Raw genomic sequence first — 18116 nt, 5'->3', positions numbered from 1 at the left:
ATAAAATGAAACAGATTTATGTGAATTCGATGATTTCAGTTTATGCGCGTTTTATATTTTTGAATCTCAAAGAAATTACCTTGAATTAAGCTGAATTACAGAAATATACCTATATAAATTTTTGGATATATCTTTTCACATGTTCAATTGTGTAAATAATTTACTTACGTTTATCGCTATACTGCCCAGAAATTTGTAAGCTTATGCAAAAACATTTAACAACAGAACAGTTTATCTTGATCAAATGCACAAATTATATTCGTAACAGTTCACAAAACTTAAGAATGAATAATAATCAATACATAAAGAAAAGCGTTGCTTTATTTAACACCTTTACAATTCATAAAAATAGTAACAATTGATTTCTTACTTTTCATGAAAATTATAAAACGAATTATCTAAGCGTTCAAATTATACAGCAAGCATATAATCCTAGCACATATCATTGTATCTTAAGGAACGAAGATACCAGCTGTAAGCAAAAACATTAAAATGTATTGTATTTAACATGTTTCGATTATTATTAAGTCTTTTTTGTCACATCTGGAAAGAAAACAACATGATATTGTGACATTTTTTTAACATATTTATGAAATTACATAAAAAAAAAAGAAAATACTTACGAGTGAACAGTAATCCCAGGAATATTTTTCGAAAATGTATTTGTGCATCCATATGCAATATAAGCAGACATGCTTCAAAAAGAAAAGGAAAAAAAAAAAAAATGTTACAATTACAGACTTCCTTGCACAAGTCACAGTGCTAACAGTAACATGGCCTTCAAGCTTCACCGTTTGAGTTGAACCTTCCCTCCTTCTATTCTAACCTCCTTGAGAAATATAAGCAAACAAACTTCGCCGTGCCGCTAAATGTAAACAAAACACGAAGTAGTTCCTGTTGCCATTCGCGGAAAGAATAATATGCATGTTGCAGTTCCTACAGTTCGAAATAAAATGAGTTAGTGGCTTGTCTGCGAGTGCAAAGTCTGAAAAACAAATATGGCAGCCCTTTAAAAGCATTTAAATGTCCATGTCAAAAATGAGATTTCCTTATAAAATGCTTAATTTTCATCGCAACGTAAAAGTTCTTTTTTTGTAAACATCACTTACATTATTCTTTATTTTTAGAAACAAAAAATTAAATTTCGAATTTTTGAAGGAAATTTACCAATCTGAACGTCCCTTGTCCTCTTAACCTGTATCAATTTGTGAAAAAATTTATGGTGTAAGAATGATTTTTAAACAATAAAATATTTGAAATGTATTTTTTCTTTTGTGTTTTATTTTACTGACTGAATAAATTTTTTCAACGTATATAAAAGCATATTGAGTTTTAAGTATAATGACAATAAAACTTTTTCATATGAAGAACAACATAAATAACCCTTTTCGACCTACAAAACTCTAATTGAATATTTTTCGACTTTGTAAAGCCAAAGTGTAACTTTTTTACCTTACATTTTTAATTTAACATGTTTTTTTTTTTTTTTTTTTTTTTTTTTTTAATATATATATAGATAAAATAAAAGTGGAGATTTTTCTCCCTAAAAAAATTAAAGTGAAAATTTTTCGACATAAAAAAATCTAAATGAATTTTTTTCGACTTTTTAAAATCAAAATGTAACTTTTCCCCCCTTACATTTTGAAATTAACACGGGTTTTCACCATAGACAAAATAAAACTAAAGATTTTTCTCGCTACCCAAAAAAATTAAAAGTGAAAATTTTTCGATTGGATTTTTCTATTTTTGAAAACGTTACCAGTGGACTGAAAAACACCCATTTGTCTACCTGATGTTTTCGTTTTTAGTTCACCCAATTTCGTTTTCCCAACCATCGTCTTTTTCGCATCTTCAAATTCCTCTATTTTACCCATCAACTGATTTGGTGAAGTCATCGTGGCCCATTCATCTATAAAATGTTCCTTAAATTCATTAGGCGTGCGCCTTTTAATCTGATCTACCAACATTAAATCCTTGAGTTGCTCAAATGTTTCGATTTTTAATCCCTTGAGCCACCCATCTAAAAATGTCTTAATTTCGTGATAAAAATCGTACCACGTAGCATCCGGATTTTTTTTTTTTAGTCTTAACAAGAACTTGCCGAAACTTCTCCGCACTTAACTTAAATCTTTTAAGTAGTAATTCTTTAATATGTTGGTAATCTCTAGCCTGTTCTTCAGGCTCCCTAGCAATTATATTATTTACCTCAACCGGAAGAACACCAATGAGATATGACACCCATTGATCCGTAGGCAATTTTAAAACTTCAGCATGCCTCTCAAAAAGTTCTAAGAATAAACTGATATCATCAGTTTTTAAATTAAACTTGGGCATTAGTTTCTGAAAATTGTGATTAAATGCGGTTTCACCTCCAGGTTTAGCAGATTCAATATTCTGTTTTGCTTTAAGGCATTCTAGTTCTAACTGTTGCTTTTCAATTTCTTTATTTTGTTGTGGTATCTGAAATTCCCTCTCCCTAGCTTCCTGTTCTAACTGTAATTGTTTCGTTCTTGTTTGCTTCTCTAAGTTTTCCTTTTCTATCCTATCCATGGACCTTATAAGAAATAGACTAACCCAAACGGGTTTTCTCCCTCGTCTGAGGCATTGCCGGCTATCACCTTTATCACATCCGGAGGAGTAGGGACGACTTGCAGAAATTTAACATTGGTTGCCTATTGCAGCGTGTATAATTCTCAAGAAAAAGCTGGTTGTAGCTTCTCATTTCACAAATTAGAGTTTCTACATATTTCTTTTTTAAAATTGAGATTGATTTTTAAAAATTTTGTGTATTTATAAAGCATAATTAACGTTCCAAATAATTATAAAGCTTTTGCATGCTTTCAGGACTGGATATTTTTTTAGCTTTTCCTATGCTGTAAGGAAATTTGTAACTACTTCTTTTAGAAAATAATAATTTAAATCTGAACTAATAGAAAATTTCAAACAAGCAATTTTCTCTTGCAATTTTTATGCTTTTTATTGGTGTAAATAAGTAAAAAATACTAAAATTTTTAAAAACGAATTTTTGAAAGTTTTGTTTAAAATTCTAAATTGTGCGCTTTTCTAAAATTATAAATGAGTATTATAGTACAATTTCTATAAAAGAATTTTATTTCAATTATGTTTCATAATACATCATAGTGATAAACACTTTTGACTCCTTAAAAATTTTTATACATTTAATTCTAATATTAAAATTGTATTTAACCGTAATAATTAAATTTGCGTACATGTAAAATATAAAGTATTTTATAGTGATTATTTTTTAAATCTATTTTTAGTTCTGCATAAGATTTTTTTTATTTGCTGTGTTAGGTCCCTCACTTGAAATTCTAAGTTAATGTTGGAAGTGAGGAACCTAGGAACTGATAAGCGAATAATCGGTAGAGTTCGATGACAGGAAACAACAAGAGAGAAGGGTAAATAACCCTTTATTATTTCTATAAGATTTCACAAAACTCCGCCTGGGAGTGAACAAATAAAGTCCGCACTTTGGACTTGAACTTAAAAGACTAAGAATTAAACTAAAACTAAGATTAACTAACTAAGTATAGCCAAAGCTATCAAGGTGCAATGAGAGTTGGCCCCTTAACCTATTTTACTACGAAGCTTAGCAAGGGCCTGACTACGGCCGAGCGTATAACGGTGGCTTGTCCCCTTAACCTGTATAAATTTGTGAAAAAACTTATGGTGTAAGAATGATTTTTAAACAATAAAATATTTGAAATGTATTTTTTCTTTTGTGTTTTATTTTACTGACTGAATAAATTTTTTCAACGTATATAAAAGCATATTTAGTTTTAAATATAATGACAATAAAACTTTTTCATGTGAAGAACAACATAAATAACCCTTTTCGTTCTAAAAAACTCTAATTGAATATTTTTCGACTTTGTAAAGTCAAAGTGTAACTTTTTCCCCTTACATTTTTAATTTAACATTTTTTTTTTTTTTTTCCATAGGTAAAATAAAAGTGGAAATTTTTCTCCCTAAAAAAATTAAAGTGAAAATTTTTCGACATAAAAAAATCTAAATGAATTTTTTTTCGACTTTTTAAAATCAAAGTGTAACTTTTCCCGCCTTACATTTTGAAATTAACACGGGTTTTCACCATAGACAAAATAAAAGTAAAGATTTTTCTCGCCCCCAAAAAAATTAAAGTGAAAATTTTTCGACTTAACAAAAACTGCAATTTTTCGACTTGACAAAAACTGAAATTTTTCATCTTAGAAAAACTACAAATAAAACTTTTCCGTCTTAGAAAAAATCTTTTCAGCCATCATAATTATTTTTAATTTCGGGAAAGTATCTTATTCCTAAGCACACAATAAAGACACATATATAAAGTTAACATTGTTTTATTTAATATCTAATCCATACATTTCTTCGAGCATACATGACATTTAAGTTGTTATAAACATCATACATAGTAGGTAAACCTAATTCTTTTAACACAGCATAAAAGTCAATTTCGTCCAACAACTGGTTTTTTTCTTATTTCTTAAAAAAAAAAAAAAAAAATGATTGATGAGTGTCACAATATGAGTCCCTGGAACGACTTGAACCTGATAAATGAGTTCACCTCCAGCTGAAATATGTTTCTTCACATGATGAAAGTGAAAAAGCAGCTTTGTATCTACAAGTACTCCAGAAATATATTACGTATCAATTACCACCACCCGTTGAAAAAACAGAGAAACCTGTATGCAACAATTATTATTGGTCATAATAACTACAATTACTTCTACTAGATATGCGATATGCGACGGAGGGCGGGGGCACTATGCCTCTACCATTGAGGTTAATTGGTATAGCGCTACGTCCACCTATATCTAGAGATACATTTTGTTATTCATACTACAACTGCATTGGCATTATTTGCTTAAAGAATTACTACACTTGACAATACATGTTTAACATTTAAAACACTATTACGTTTAGAACACTGTTACTGCAATACACACAGACATTTTACAATTGCTTATATACATTATGTTACACATTACAACTTTTTAAAAGCACTATCATTAATTTCTAACACGCTCTTGCTTTTTCATCTACTTTATAACACTTTCACGTTTATTATTATTGCAATACACATTTACTTTTACGTCTGCTATCTGCTTATATACATTATGTTTAATTCACTGCTTCTGTTAATCACTGCATTAATTATTACATTTCAATCTAATTGAGTACACACTTCCATTTACTACTGCATACATACATTACATTACACATAACAACTTAAAAAAAAAAAAAAAAAAAAAAAAAGCACTATCATTAATTTTTAGAAACACTCTTGCTTTTACTTGTTTGTTTTACAATTAGAACACTTTTACGTTTAAGACACTATTATTGCAATACACGCTTACATTTACGTCTGACTATGTACATTACGTCTAATAATACACTACTTCAGTTAATCACTACATTAATTATTGCGTTTCAATCTGTTTGCATAATTACACACATTTCCAACTGCTTATATACATTACATTACACATTAAAATATTTAGAAACACTATCCTTAATTAAAAAAAAAGGACGCACTTGCTTTACATTTATGATATTTTTACGTTCAGAACTGCGTTCAGAACTTGCAATAAACACTTACAATTACGTCTGCTTATGTACATTACATCTAATACACTGCTTCAGGTAATCACTAAGTTAATCATTGCGTTTCAATCTGTTTGCATAAGTACACACTGACATTTACAATTGCTTATATACATTACATTACACATTACAACATTTAAAAACACTATTATTAATTTTTAAAACCTTCTTTCTTTTACATCTACTTGTTTGCTTTACATTTAAACATTATTACGTTTAGAACACTATTATTACAATACACACTTACATTTACGTCTGCTTATGTACATTATGTCTAACATACTGCTTCACTGCATTAATTATTGCGTATCAATCTGATTGCTTGGGTACACACATTTATAACTGCTTATTTTACATTACACATTGACATCTGCTTAGCATTTTTTGTATTATTTACTGATATGGCTTACACGGACTAGTCCGCTGCGCATAGGTCAGTACCTATGTCCTTGAGCTTACTCATTATTTTGACTATTTTTTAGTGAGGTGCCTCTGCTTTATAAGGTATTTGCAGAAGGCCTGCCTGTTTACCGTTAGGATTGGTATGTGAAGTCCCTCTGTTAATGGGCACTCCACCGCATAGTTCTCTCGGATGCCGCGTTCTCCACAGCAACACTGTGCGGTGTTCGTGACGTTACGCCTGGCATAATAGTCCGGAAAAGGACCGTGTCCGGATATGTACCTTACCAGTTGCGGGTGCGTTACCAGACGATCTCGGTTCACGTATGACATGTGGTAGTGTGCTCTATGTCCCATGGCGCCGTTGTCTCATTCTTCTTGCCACAGGGACGTTGCGGCAAGCATCAGACTTCTCTTGACATATGACTTCGGCCATGGGATTGTTATTTTCGCTGCATTTGCATTTTTAGCTGCCTCTTTCGCCAATTTGTCAGCCAGCTCATTTCCGAAGTTTCCAACGTGAGCTTTAGTCCATTCTAATTTTATCTGCAGGTGCTGGTGTTCTCGTAGTGTCGATTGTATGGAGGCCATCGCTGGAGACTTATGTGCTGGATTTAGGATAGCATGTAGGGATGAGAGGCAGTCTGTGATGATAAAAGCATATTGCATATTTCCTTCCTAGTTACGTAGAGCAGGGCCTGTGCGATCGCTGTGACTTCGCCCTGAGTATAACTACTACTTTCACTTCACCTATAGTTTCAGTTTGAGTTTCGAAGTGTTGTCATGGCTGAAATCAGCAAGGAGTTAGCGAGCGCTACAAAGAATAATAAAGATGTTATATATAAAAAAATTGATTCTTGCTTTTGTTTTTTGCCTTTTAAATTATTATAAAAAGGAACTTTGCAAGCAACTACATTCTTGGTAAGTTCGGGAATTATTGATAAAGATGTCAGAAACTGACTAAAGAAGAAATAGCACGGGTAAGTGTGAAAATACCTCCCTTTTGGGCTGAAAAGCCAGAGATATGGTTTAACCAAGTAGAAGCAGAGTTTTCTATTTGTGGAATAACTGTCGAGGAAACTAGATCAACTACTTAGTTTCGCAATTGGAAGCAAAATTTGTTGAAAGTTTGTGGGATATCATAAGTGACAATAGCAAAAACAAATACACTGCTGCTAAAGAACGTCTCTTGAACATTTTTAAAGAGAGTGAAAATAAACGTTTACAGAGACTGCTAACAGGCATAGACTTGGGAGATAGTAAACCTAGTCAACTTTTACAAAAAATGCGAAATCTTGCAACCGATTGCATTTCGGATAAAATTCTTAAAACACTACTTCTGCAGAAAATGCCACATTCTGTGCGCAATATTTTAATCGTTAGGGATGAAGATATCGAAAAACTGGATCTAATGGCCGATCGTATCATCGAAATGCAACCGAAACAAGAATTATACTGTGCCAGCAGTATTGTTTCTCCAGGAGCAGATGCTATTGCTGAATTACGACAACAAATTGCAGCTTTGGATAATAAACTCGGAAAACTAACTGTCACAAGGAATTCTCGTCTTCGCTCAAGAAATTGCAGTCGATCTTATAATGATCGAAGTAAGTCTAGGAGCCGTTATAACCTAATGGCAAGTACTATTATTTCCACTTTCGTTTTCGGGAAAATTATTTTCCTGATAGATGCAAAGCCCCCTGTGCATGGAAAAACAACTCCCCGGGAAACGAAAATCAGCAGTAGAATTAGCGGCAGATTCTGCTGCTGTAAATAAAGAAAATTGCCGTAAATTCCGCTTATTTATCACGGACAAAGAAACAGGTTTACATTTTATGGTTGACAGTGGAGCAGAGGTAAGCCTTATTCCTCGTATTTCTAAACACAAACTTATAAATTATATGCTGCAAATAATACAGAAATCGATACTTTTGTTACAGAAGTTTTAATTCTTGTACGCCGATAATTTCAATTCCCATTTATTGTAACAAAAATTAGTAAACCTATATTAGGTGCAGATTTTTTAAATAAGTTCAATTTATAGATTGATATAAAGAATAAAAGGTTATTTGATGGTGTGACGAACCTTCCAGTTTATGATGACATCGCACACATCTCTATTAATGAAACTGTAAATACAACGGGAAGCTATGTAAATATTCTGATTTATTTGCTATGTATCCTAGTATAACAAAACCAAATTTTCTTATTTCTACTGTAAAGCATAATGTGAAACATCATATTATAAGTAAAGGATAACCTGTAAATTGTAAAGCAAGACAATTAGACCCTAAACGGTTGGAAATAGTTAAAAGAGAATTCAAATATATGCTAGACAATAACATCATTAGTCCGTCCAGTTCAGAATGGGCAAGTCCCCTACATATAGTGACAAAGAAAGATGGTTCTTTCCGCCCGTGTGGGGATTACAGAAGACTGAATGATTTTACCTGATCGTTATCCCATTCCTCGAATTCAAGATTTTCAACATATTTTAACTCATAAAAGTATATTTTCTAAAACTGATCTCTTTAAGGCGTACTTTCACATTCCAGTAGCAGACGAAGGTAAAGAAAAAAACTGCCATCATCACACCTTTTGGTCTTTACCAATTCAATGTCATGAGTTTTGGACTCAAAAATGCCCCCACAACCTTTCAAAGGTTCATCAATGAAGTTTTTTATGGCCTAGACTTCGTGTTTCCATATTTGGATGATGCGTTGATTGCCTCATTTTCGAGGAACAACATCGTTTACATCTTAAAACAGTTTTCCAGCGTTTAAGATAAATATGGTTTCCGAATTAATATTAACAAATGAGTTTTGGGAGTACCTGTAATAGACTTTTTGTGCTATCAAATATCTGGTGAAGGCTCAAAACCTATACCTCAAAAAATTAAAGCTATCATAGAATATCCATTGCCAGAAACTACATATACACCAACTTCGTTCCTTCTTAGGAATGATAAATTTCTATCGTCGTAATTACATAAAAATGCCGCAGAAACTCAAGCTCCTCTTCATGAACTTTTGAAAGGATCTACAAAAAAAAAAAAAAAAAAAAAGAAAAAGAAAAAGATCGACGTCAAATACTATGGACAAATGAAACCAGGAAAAGTTTTGAAAAATGTAAACAAGATATTGCTCAAGTAGCGTTGATGGTCTACCCCAATTCGAATTACCCTCTGGCACTTCTCACAGATGCATTCGATTTGGCTGTTGGGTCAGTTATTAAACAAAAAGAACCAAATGGATGGAAGCCTATTGCAATTTTTCAAAAAAGTTTAATGACTCCCGAAACATTATAGCGCTTACGATCGCGAGCTTTTGGGTATATATTTATCCGTTAAACATTTTAAACATTTACTTGAAGGCCGCGATTTTACTACTTATACGGATCATAAGCCCTTAACATTTGCTTTTAAGCAAAATAATAACAAAGCCTCTCCCAGACAATTAAGACAGCTACAATATATCTCACAATTCTCTACTAACCTACGCCATATAAGTGGTCAAATCAATGTGGTTGCAGACAGCCTATCTAGAATTGGTGACATCGATTCACCTGTTGTTGATTTTAACCTGATAGCAGATGCAAAAATCAATGATGATGAACTGCAACATTTGAAATTACATTCCAAATCATTGCATATTAATCAGCACTAATTACCATCAGGAAAACTCTGATATTGCGATATTCTAATATCAGACCATTCATACCTAAAACTTTTCAGATGAAAATATTTGATGCAATTCATGATTTAGCTCACCCTGGAATTCGAAGTACTGTAAAAGAGATTACTAAAAGATTCATTTGGCCTGATATCAAAAAAGATGTTAAACAGTGGGCCCAAACTTGTATAAATTGTCACAAAAAGAAAGTAACTAAACATACAAAATCAGAATATTCTCAATATCAAGCACCAGACGAAAGATTTAGTGTCGTGCACATTGATTTAATTGGGCCTTATTCACCTTCTAATGGATACACTTATTGTTTGACGTGTATTGATCGGTTTACCTCTTGGATGGAAGTGGTACCGTTATCAAATATCACAGCAGAAAGTATAGCAAAAGCCTTTTATGAACATTGGATAACACAATTCGGTGTACCTTCTTGTGTTATTACTGACAGAGGAACTCCATTCATTTCAGAACTGTTCCGAAATTTGACCTCACTATGTGGAGTAAAAGTAAACCATACAACTTCTTACCATCTTCAGAGTAATGGGAAATTGAACGTCTACACCGTACTTTGAAAACAGCTATTAGATGTCATAGCTCTCTTCATTGGACAGAAACATTACCAACAGTTCTTATGGATTTGCGAGCTGCTTTGCATGAGGACTGTAAGTATACAATATCTGAGATGGTTTATGGCAAAACTATTAAATTACCTGGCGAATTGTTTGAAGAATCAAACATGCCAATATCTAATGATAATTTTGTAAGTAATCTTCGAAATCAGAAGGCTCTCTTAAAGCCCTATCAATCCAAATCCAAATGTAAACAAAAGATTTTCATTCCAAAAGATTTGTACACATGCTCGCATGTGTTTCTGCGGGTTGACAGAGTAAAAAAATCTGATGTGTACACCACATGACTTCCTTGTACGAATATTAAATTATATGCAATTTTTCTTGCGTTTCTTTTAAACTAATTGGATTGAATTAAATCTATTTTGCCGTCAGCGCATAAATCACAATAGAATAAATGGATTCTTTAAAATTCACCCTATTTGTTTACCATAGCGACAGTCTGGCGCTAGGTTCACTTAACAGTATTATATTTCGTTCTTAACTCAGAATGCACAAAATTGATATCATTTAAAGAATTATCTAATCGTTGCCACATGTTCTATTCAAATACTATAATAAATAATAAAACTAGAATGATGTATAAAAGAAATTAAGCAAACAAAACAAAAAAGAAACAGTTTTTCACAGACTATTGAGTATTTCTCATTCAATTAATTCAGTTCTCACTTCGTGACAAGGCAAAAATACATAAAAACTCAAAATATCTGTATTAAAAATTACGAAGGAAATCTTAAACACTTATTTCCTCGAAAAAATTCCAGAAAGGATTAAGCTGATTTAGTTCGCAGTAATATATGAAGGCGTTATCTTTGTTGTTGCGAAGCTAAGTTTCTCTAGATTAGCAACAAATCCACTATCCTGCTGTTTCAAATGTAAACAAGCAATGGCCGCCATCAAAAAAAATTAGGCTTAGCGGCACTTAAACAACTTTAAAATTGTTGATAATTCTAAAAATATTGCATACAGATTTACTAAAGGCATAAAAACCTTAACCGGAAGATAAGAACAACACAATTCAATCATTTTTAAAGCAAAAAATGTACAATTTACAAACATATAAGAGTAAAGAAACTGAGATCACTGAGCCGAGTAACAGAGTAGATATCTATCTATCTATCTATCTATCTATCTATCTATATATATATATATCAATACTGTTTAGGAAATAAATTATATATATATACGTTTGAAGCGGCCGATTGTAATCAAAATACGAGGTGCACATCTACATGTTATAGCAGTCCTATATACCAAATTTCAACGTTCTGAGGCTACTAGTATTTTGAGTTATGCGAGATACATAGCTCAAACGAGATCATAACTTCGATAACAACGAGATCATAACTTCGTGGCGTCATACGTTCGTGCAGACGCCACGAAAAATTCTCTTCAGAATTCATTTTAAAGCAGTTTTATAATTTTTTTGGAGGAAAACAGTATTTTATTCTGTTCTTGCGTACAAATATCACGCAAAAACATCGTTAAATAGCATTCGATAGCGGTCAAAATGAATATTTTTGTTGAAATATGCTGCCTGAATCTTTTCGCGATTACAATACTTCCTTTTTACTTCGTACAAACAAGTAAAAACCTTTGGAGCCCCCATATGATGGATCCTTTTTGGTACTGCAAAGAACCCCGAAATATTTTCTTCTATAAATTAAAAATAAACAAGTTAATGTCTCTGTGGATAGGTTAAAACCAGCTTATGTGTTGCAACCTAATGAACTTTTGTCTCCAACTTCAAAAAGTGATCATTTATCTGTGCCAAGTAAGCAAACATCTGTGCCAAGTCAGCAACTAGAACAACCTAAAAAATCAACACGCTGTGGAAGACAAGTAAAACTTCCAGCTCATTTCAGTGACGTTATTGACTCTTCTTTGAACTTATAACTCTTTCATATTAATTTAAACTTTATGTTTTACTAACATAATTTCAATTTGAAATGAATGAATTTCTTGCAACTGGTACATAATGCGGTCTGTCGTATTGTAAATTTACGGTATCACCATCTTTTCCGGTAACGGCCACATTTCTTAGGAGGGGAGCTTGCACATTACCAACGATCTGAGGCGAAACGATGTCACTATACACATAAAGTAATGTATAAGACCTTTGACAATGGTTCGAAGGCTTATAAACTTGCCAATCCCGAATCATACAAGATTAACCGAGCTCCATTTTGCGTGACAATTTTCACTCTTTTTGTTGAACGATTCTACTGTAAAGAGATTTTTATCTTTAAATGATGCTACAGTCATGGCTTTTAAGAGATCTGGGACACTTTCGTAACATCCTGGTGGTATTTGTCTATTGACAACTTCCCGTACACCTGAAGAGTCACCCAAATCAAAACCAAAGAGATTGTTATCTTTGTTAATATTGTACCAGGTATGCGGGTAAATGATCTCAGAAACACAAACTTCCCATTTCCCGTTCAAAGATATGGGTACAGGCAATTGAGTAATGAAATGAAAGATAGTATTTTCTGGAAAATAACGTTGAGGGCTATAACTAGGTAACGTAATATAGAAAGACATCTTGGCAAATGACGATTCTTTACACGATGTGGAGTTTTTATATTTTCACATCGGTCACCCATGCATTAAATTTTTGTAGATAACCTAAGAATTTCACATAGTATTCCGTCACACCATTTCTCTTTCTTTCTCGCAACACTTTTCAACAGGATAATATCCCGAAACTGAAAATTTTTGCAGTTCCTTTTCGTAATAGGCTCCTTCAATGACTTCTCCAGCGAGGTCTTTGGACCCACCAGCGGCCGAGCAGTAAAGACGCTGAACACTGGTATTTCGGTCCGAGGTTCGAATCCCGCGAACGGGCTGGCTGCATGGGCGTTTTCGTGGTTTTCCCCATGTGTAACGTGTATACCAGCCAGTTTCCCTTAGAAAGGCCTCCACGAAGGCATCCCTCCCTTTAGGCAGATAGCCCTCGTGTGCTTTGCCATAATTGAATAACCCATAACCCAGCGTGGTCTTTAAGTTGATAAACAGGTGAATTTCTAGGAAGGATTTCATGGATCGTAAATATTTCTCTTGTCCAGTTACTTTCATAGCCTTTTTCAAAAATCATTTTTAATTTGCTAACGTGCACTGTATCTCTCATTTTGAACTTAGGTTGAGGTTTAGGTAGGTCTTTATATAATTGATTCCACACTTGTTTCTCATTCACTGGTTCAGTTTGAATAGAGCGATGCCAGGTATGATAACAGTTGTGAATTAATTTATCTATTACGGCAATATAACGATATTGCTACGAAAGACCAAGTATGTAGGAGCGCCTTCCGAGCGAATTGCCCCCGACATACTTGGACCTTTTCCTCGGACCACGGGTGGCAACAAATACATCCTTGTTGTCATGGATTACTTTACGAAGTGGTCCGAAGCTTATCCAGTTCCAGATCAAGAGACTGTCACGACAGATGAAGTTCTGTTACAGAATGGGTGTCCAGATTTGGGACCCTCCCCCTCCAGATTCATTCAGACCAAAGCAGGAACTTCACTTCGGCTGTGTTCAAGAGACTCTGCGACTTGTTGGAAATCAAGAAAACACAGACGACCCCTTTACATCCGCAGTCTGATGGTACGGTGGAGAGGTTTAACTGTACAATCCTGAACCACCTCTCGCTCATTGTTTCCAAAAACCAAGAAGACTGGGATCGCAAGCTGCCCCTGTTCCTGCTTGCTTACCGTAGTGCCGTCTACGAAAGCACCGGCTATTCTTCATCACAGATGCTCTTCAGTCGCGATCTCCGTCTGCCAAGTGACCTGCTCTTCGGCCGCCCTCCAAATGTACATTCATCGCCTGAGGAGTATATGTAAGACATCCAGGCCCGGTTGGAAATCGCGCCAAGGACTTACCGTATACTAGGATTTTACCGCAAAATCTTTTTAAACCTTTTTTTTTTTCTTTTTAATAAATACCTTATTTGTCATTTTACAGTAAAATAAAAAAATAGTAAGCAGTCATTTAGGCTAACCATGTAATATACTTGTAACTATATTCGCTAAAATATCGTTGATTATTCTAATTCAATTTTTAAGTAGTTATCTTTATTTATGTTATCCGTATCATTTAATGTTGCTTTTTCCCTCTAAATTTATTTATTATTAGTAAATAATATTTCCAAATTTCAGGAAATTTTCTTTGGCATAATCCTGAAATTAATTCTAGCAGTATGATGACACACCATCACGAAATTTAATGCACGTATTTTTTCCGTATGTATGCTGCGAAATAAATATAAAATACCTCAATTTATTTAAAAAATATCATTAAATAGATTTCTTTCTTTCGTTTAGCTGCAGAATATCTTCAAAAAAAAAAAAAGCCTTATTTTATTCCAGATTGAGCAGATTCTAATCTCAATATTCAGTGAAGAAAACAGCCCTATTATAATTATATTTGTGTTTTCGAGTGTTAAGGTGCCTTTTAAGAAAACACCTCACACAAATTAAATTTACCTAAAATCTAACCTAACTATTTAGCATTGCTTTGTGATTTATAAGGACCGGATTAGCCTCGAGTTGAACTGGTAATGATCATGAGTAATAATTAAATAAAACATACAATTGTTATCCAATGTATATATCTTAAATTTTATTAAGCTTCTTAAGTGGAAAAGTAAACAAAATTATCAAACAAAGTATACCAGGAATAATTAAGAATAAATGTCCCCTGGGATTTATTGAATAATTAAGTGAATTTGCTACACAATACAAGTAATACCATAATTAATTTACCTATTAGCACAGCCAACGTACATTACGTGGATAGATTGGAATTTTCTTGAAACACACCTGGAAAAGTCAGGGAATTTTATTCTCCTGTTTGAGTGGCAACCCTGTTAGAAACTTCAAGTAAATCATCAATAAATGCGTAAACAAAAGGCAAATCTCTAGTGACCTCATCGATAAACCGTTGAAAGGTTGAGGAAGCATTACAAAGACCAAACTGCATTCTCAAACTTTCAAACAGACCAAAAGACATGTAGCTGTTTCATGTACATCATCTGGATGTATGGGAATTTGGTGATACGCTTTTACGAGGCCAATGTGACTAAACATTTGTTTACCATGGAATTCTGAGTTCAAATAAGCAATGCACGGAATAGGATATTTTTCTTTGACAGTTTGTGCATTAAGAGATCAATAGTCACCAATAGGTCTCCATTCAACAGACCCGTTCTTGTGCAGCATGTGCAAGGGCGATGAATCGGGGCTTTTTGAAGGTCTCCATATGACTCAGTTGAATCATGCTGTAGAGTTGCGCGCCTCCAACCTGCACGCAACCAAGAGGTGATTGTTGAAACTGGAATTTAGACAGAGTCTTGCTAAGGGTTTAAGTCCCTTTTTATTCAACTTAAGAAATTACAATTGCGTGCTCTTGACGCTCACAAACTACGCCGAACCGGCGGTAAAATAAAAATAAGAACCTGAAAAGAAATAATAACAAGACTCTAACTACGAGGCTCTCTAAACGTAACTAACCTCACCGCGTTTTACAATACCGCTGCTAATTTAGCAAACTTTGAATATCACGTTGAACGATTAACAATTCTCCGAGGCAAACACACAGGCCGAAACGCGAGGTTTTTCAATTTCTGGCTAACTACCTCCGCGCTCGTGAAGTAAGAACAGCACACTTCGAACTCGTTTCCTTTCAATTTAACTCAGAATACTTCCGCTGATAATTTGAATCCTTGCGCGTTCTACTAAAATTTACATACTCTGGCATTGGCAGTTCCAGGGGAAAGTAAGGCTTGACAGGAAAGATAGTTTAAACTTAAAATAAATGTTAGTTAAAATAAATATAAACCCTACAATGCGCTGAAATTTTGCTTTTGTAATTTTGAGGCGGACAGGAGCTAACCGTCTAGGTTTAGCAGCAAATGGAGGAACTTTAGTATTTATATAATGCACACATTGTATTGTGCTTCACAGGTTGATCGGGATCCGGTAGTTTAGTAATATCAGGGGATATTGTAACAATAATTTACCAAATACATAATTGACGCAAGAAGATTTTACAGAAAAATATTACAAATATTTAATTTGGCAAGTACTTTAAAATTTGTTGTTAAGTCAATTAGACGCTTGTTACGTAAATCAGGAGATAAATTGAAGTAATATAAAAAAATCTGCACCTATGATGGAACATGTATCATTACAAATATAAAAAGAGAAAGTAAAATTGCGTCTTAAACCAAAATTAACAGTTATTATTTTGCAACCATACACATTAATGGATGAACCACTAGCAGCACGAAATACTGGTGCCTACAGTTCAGATTTATTTGCAACAATTAAACTGGCAACACTCCCTGAATCTATTAGAAAACACCTACCTGTCGATCGGTCACTAATGAAGAGGCGACGCGATGTATGAGGAGGGGAAGAGTCGGTCGCCTCTAGTCTTCCTTTTGCATGTTTTCCTTGTAGGAACACGTCGAAACACACGTTTTTGCATTGTCCTTGAATTTTTGATGATACCAGCATAAATTTCTCCCACGAGATTTCAACAGTTTGCGGCCAGAAAAATTAGTACGGGATGAACACCTGGAACGACGAAGCTGGGACACTTCTCTTCGAAGAGCTTTGATTTCTTCACGAAGTTGAGCCGAAGAAGAACAGCTGCCATTTCCCAAAGAAGATTTGCTGTTAAGGACGATGACGGATATATTTGTGTTGTTTATATCCAGAATTCGGTCAGCTATTTCCGCCGCTTTATCCGAAGTAATAGGAGAGATGGAAGCTAATATAGTTTGAACAGAAACAGGCATCGCTTGATTAAAGTGTTCAAATAAAAGTGAATCGTCTATATTGTGATTATCTGCGCGACGTTTCATCATGCGGAGAAGCTCGCTAGGTTTTCGATCTCCTACGCTTTCGCCTGCTAGCAGCCAATGAATCACTTGAGTCTTTGATTCCAAACTTTCGATAATTTTTGATTTCATATCCTCATTTGGGTTGACTTTATTGGGCTGAATGATGACATCACGAAGAACAATTGCAATATTAACTGGTAAGTGAGCTACGATGTAATTTGTCTTTATATTTTTGTACGATGAATTTTGTTTTTTGCTCCGCTATCAGTTTACGAGCAGTTAATTCGAATGTAGTAGATTCCAACATGTGAAACCAAAGATATGGATCAACTTGAATAAAAGGTGGAACCGCCACAGCAGAAGTTTTGAATTTAGCCATTCTCTTCAGGTGGTACACACGTCAGCGGGAAGAATCAAAAAGTATCCATTACTGTAGAATATTTCACACCCTCAAGTCACCATTGATAGGTGATTACCATTGAAGGAGATTGCTATTAAAAATTATATTAGTTAATCTGACTCTTGAATATTGTTGCGTGCTTATGGGTTCGTTATGAATTGAATGCACAAGTCCGATGAAAAATGAATAAAATTTATTATTATCACAACAAATAAAACAAAATGCTTAAATTTCCTCAGATATTCGTTCAATTTTGCAAAGTCTGGTTAATATTCCATAATCGAGGTGAGCTACAAACTTGGCGAAAGTTTTTTATTTGGCGCGATTTTGACTTAGCTGTAGTTACCGGCTGTATGTTTTCTTGTGACTAATCTAGAGCTTTATTTCGGTAATTGTAAAGTGTGCGAATTTAGCGTAGCCAGAAGATTTTTTTTTTTAAATTTAATTTTGAAATACTGTGTTTGTTTTTAAAAGTTTTACTGTTTAATATTATTATTATATATGTATATATTGTATGATCTTAAATTAA

At 33.7% G+C, this 18116-nt stretch overlaps 1 pseudogene; it reads right to left on the bottom strand.

Annotated features, from left to right (window-relative positions):
* Positions 1-16770: 16770 nt before the first annotated feature.
* LOC146995696 (uncharacterized) lies at positions 16771-17566 on the bottom strand (annotated as a pseudogene).
* Between the last annotated feature and the right edge of the window lie 550 nt (positions 17567-18116).

Source organism: Stegodyphus dumicola, chromosome 8, assembly GCF_044657685.1.
Source record: "Stegodyphus dumicola isolate Sdum_Otavi_A_Nest chromosome 8, ASM4465768v1".
NCBI lineage: Eukaryota > Metazoa > Arthropoda > Arachnida > Araneae > Eresidae > Stegodyphus > Stegodyphus dumicola.
Note: the sequence above shows the minus strand (reverse complement) of the source record. Positions and strands in the feature narration are given on the sequence as shown.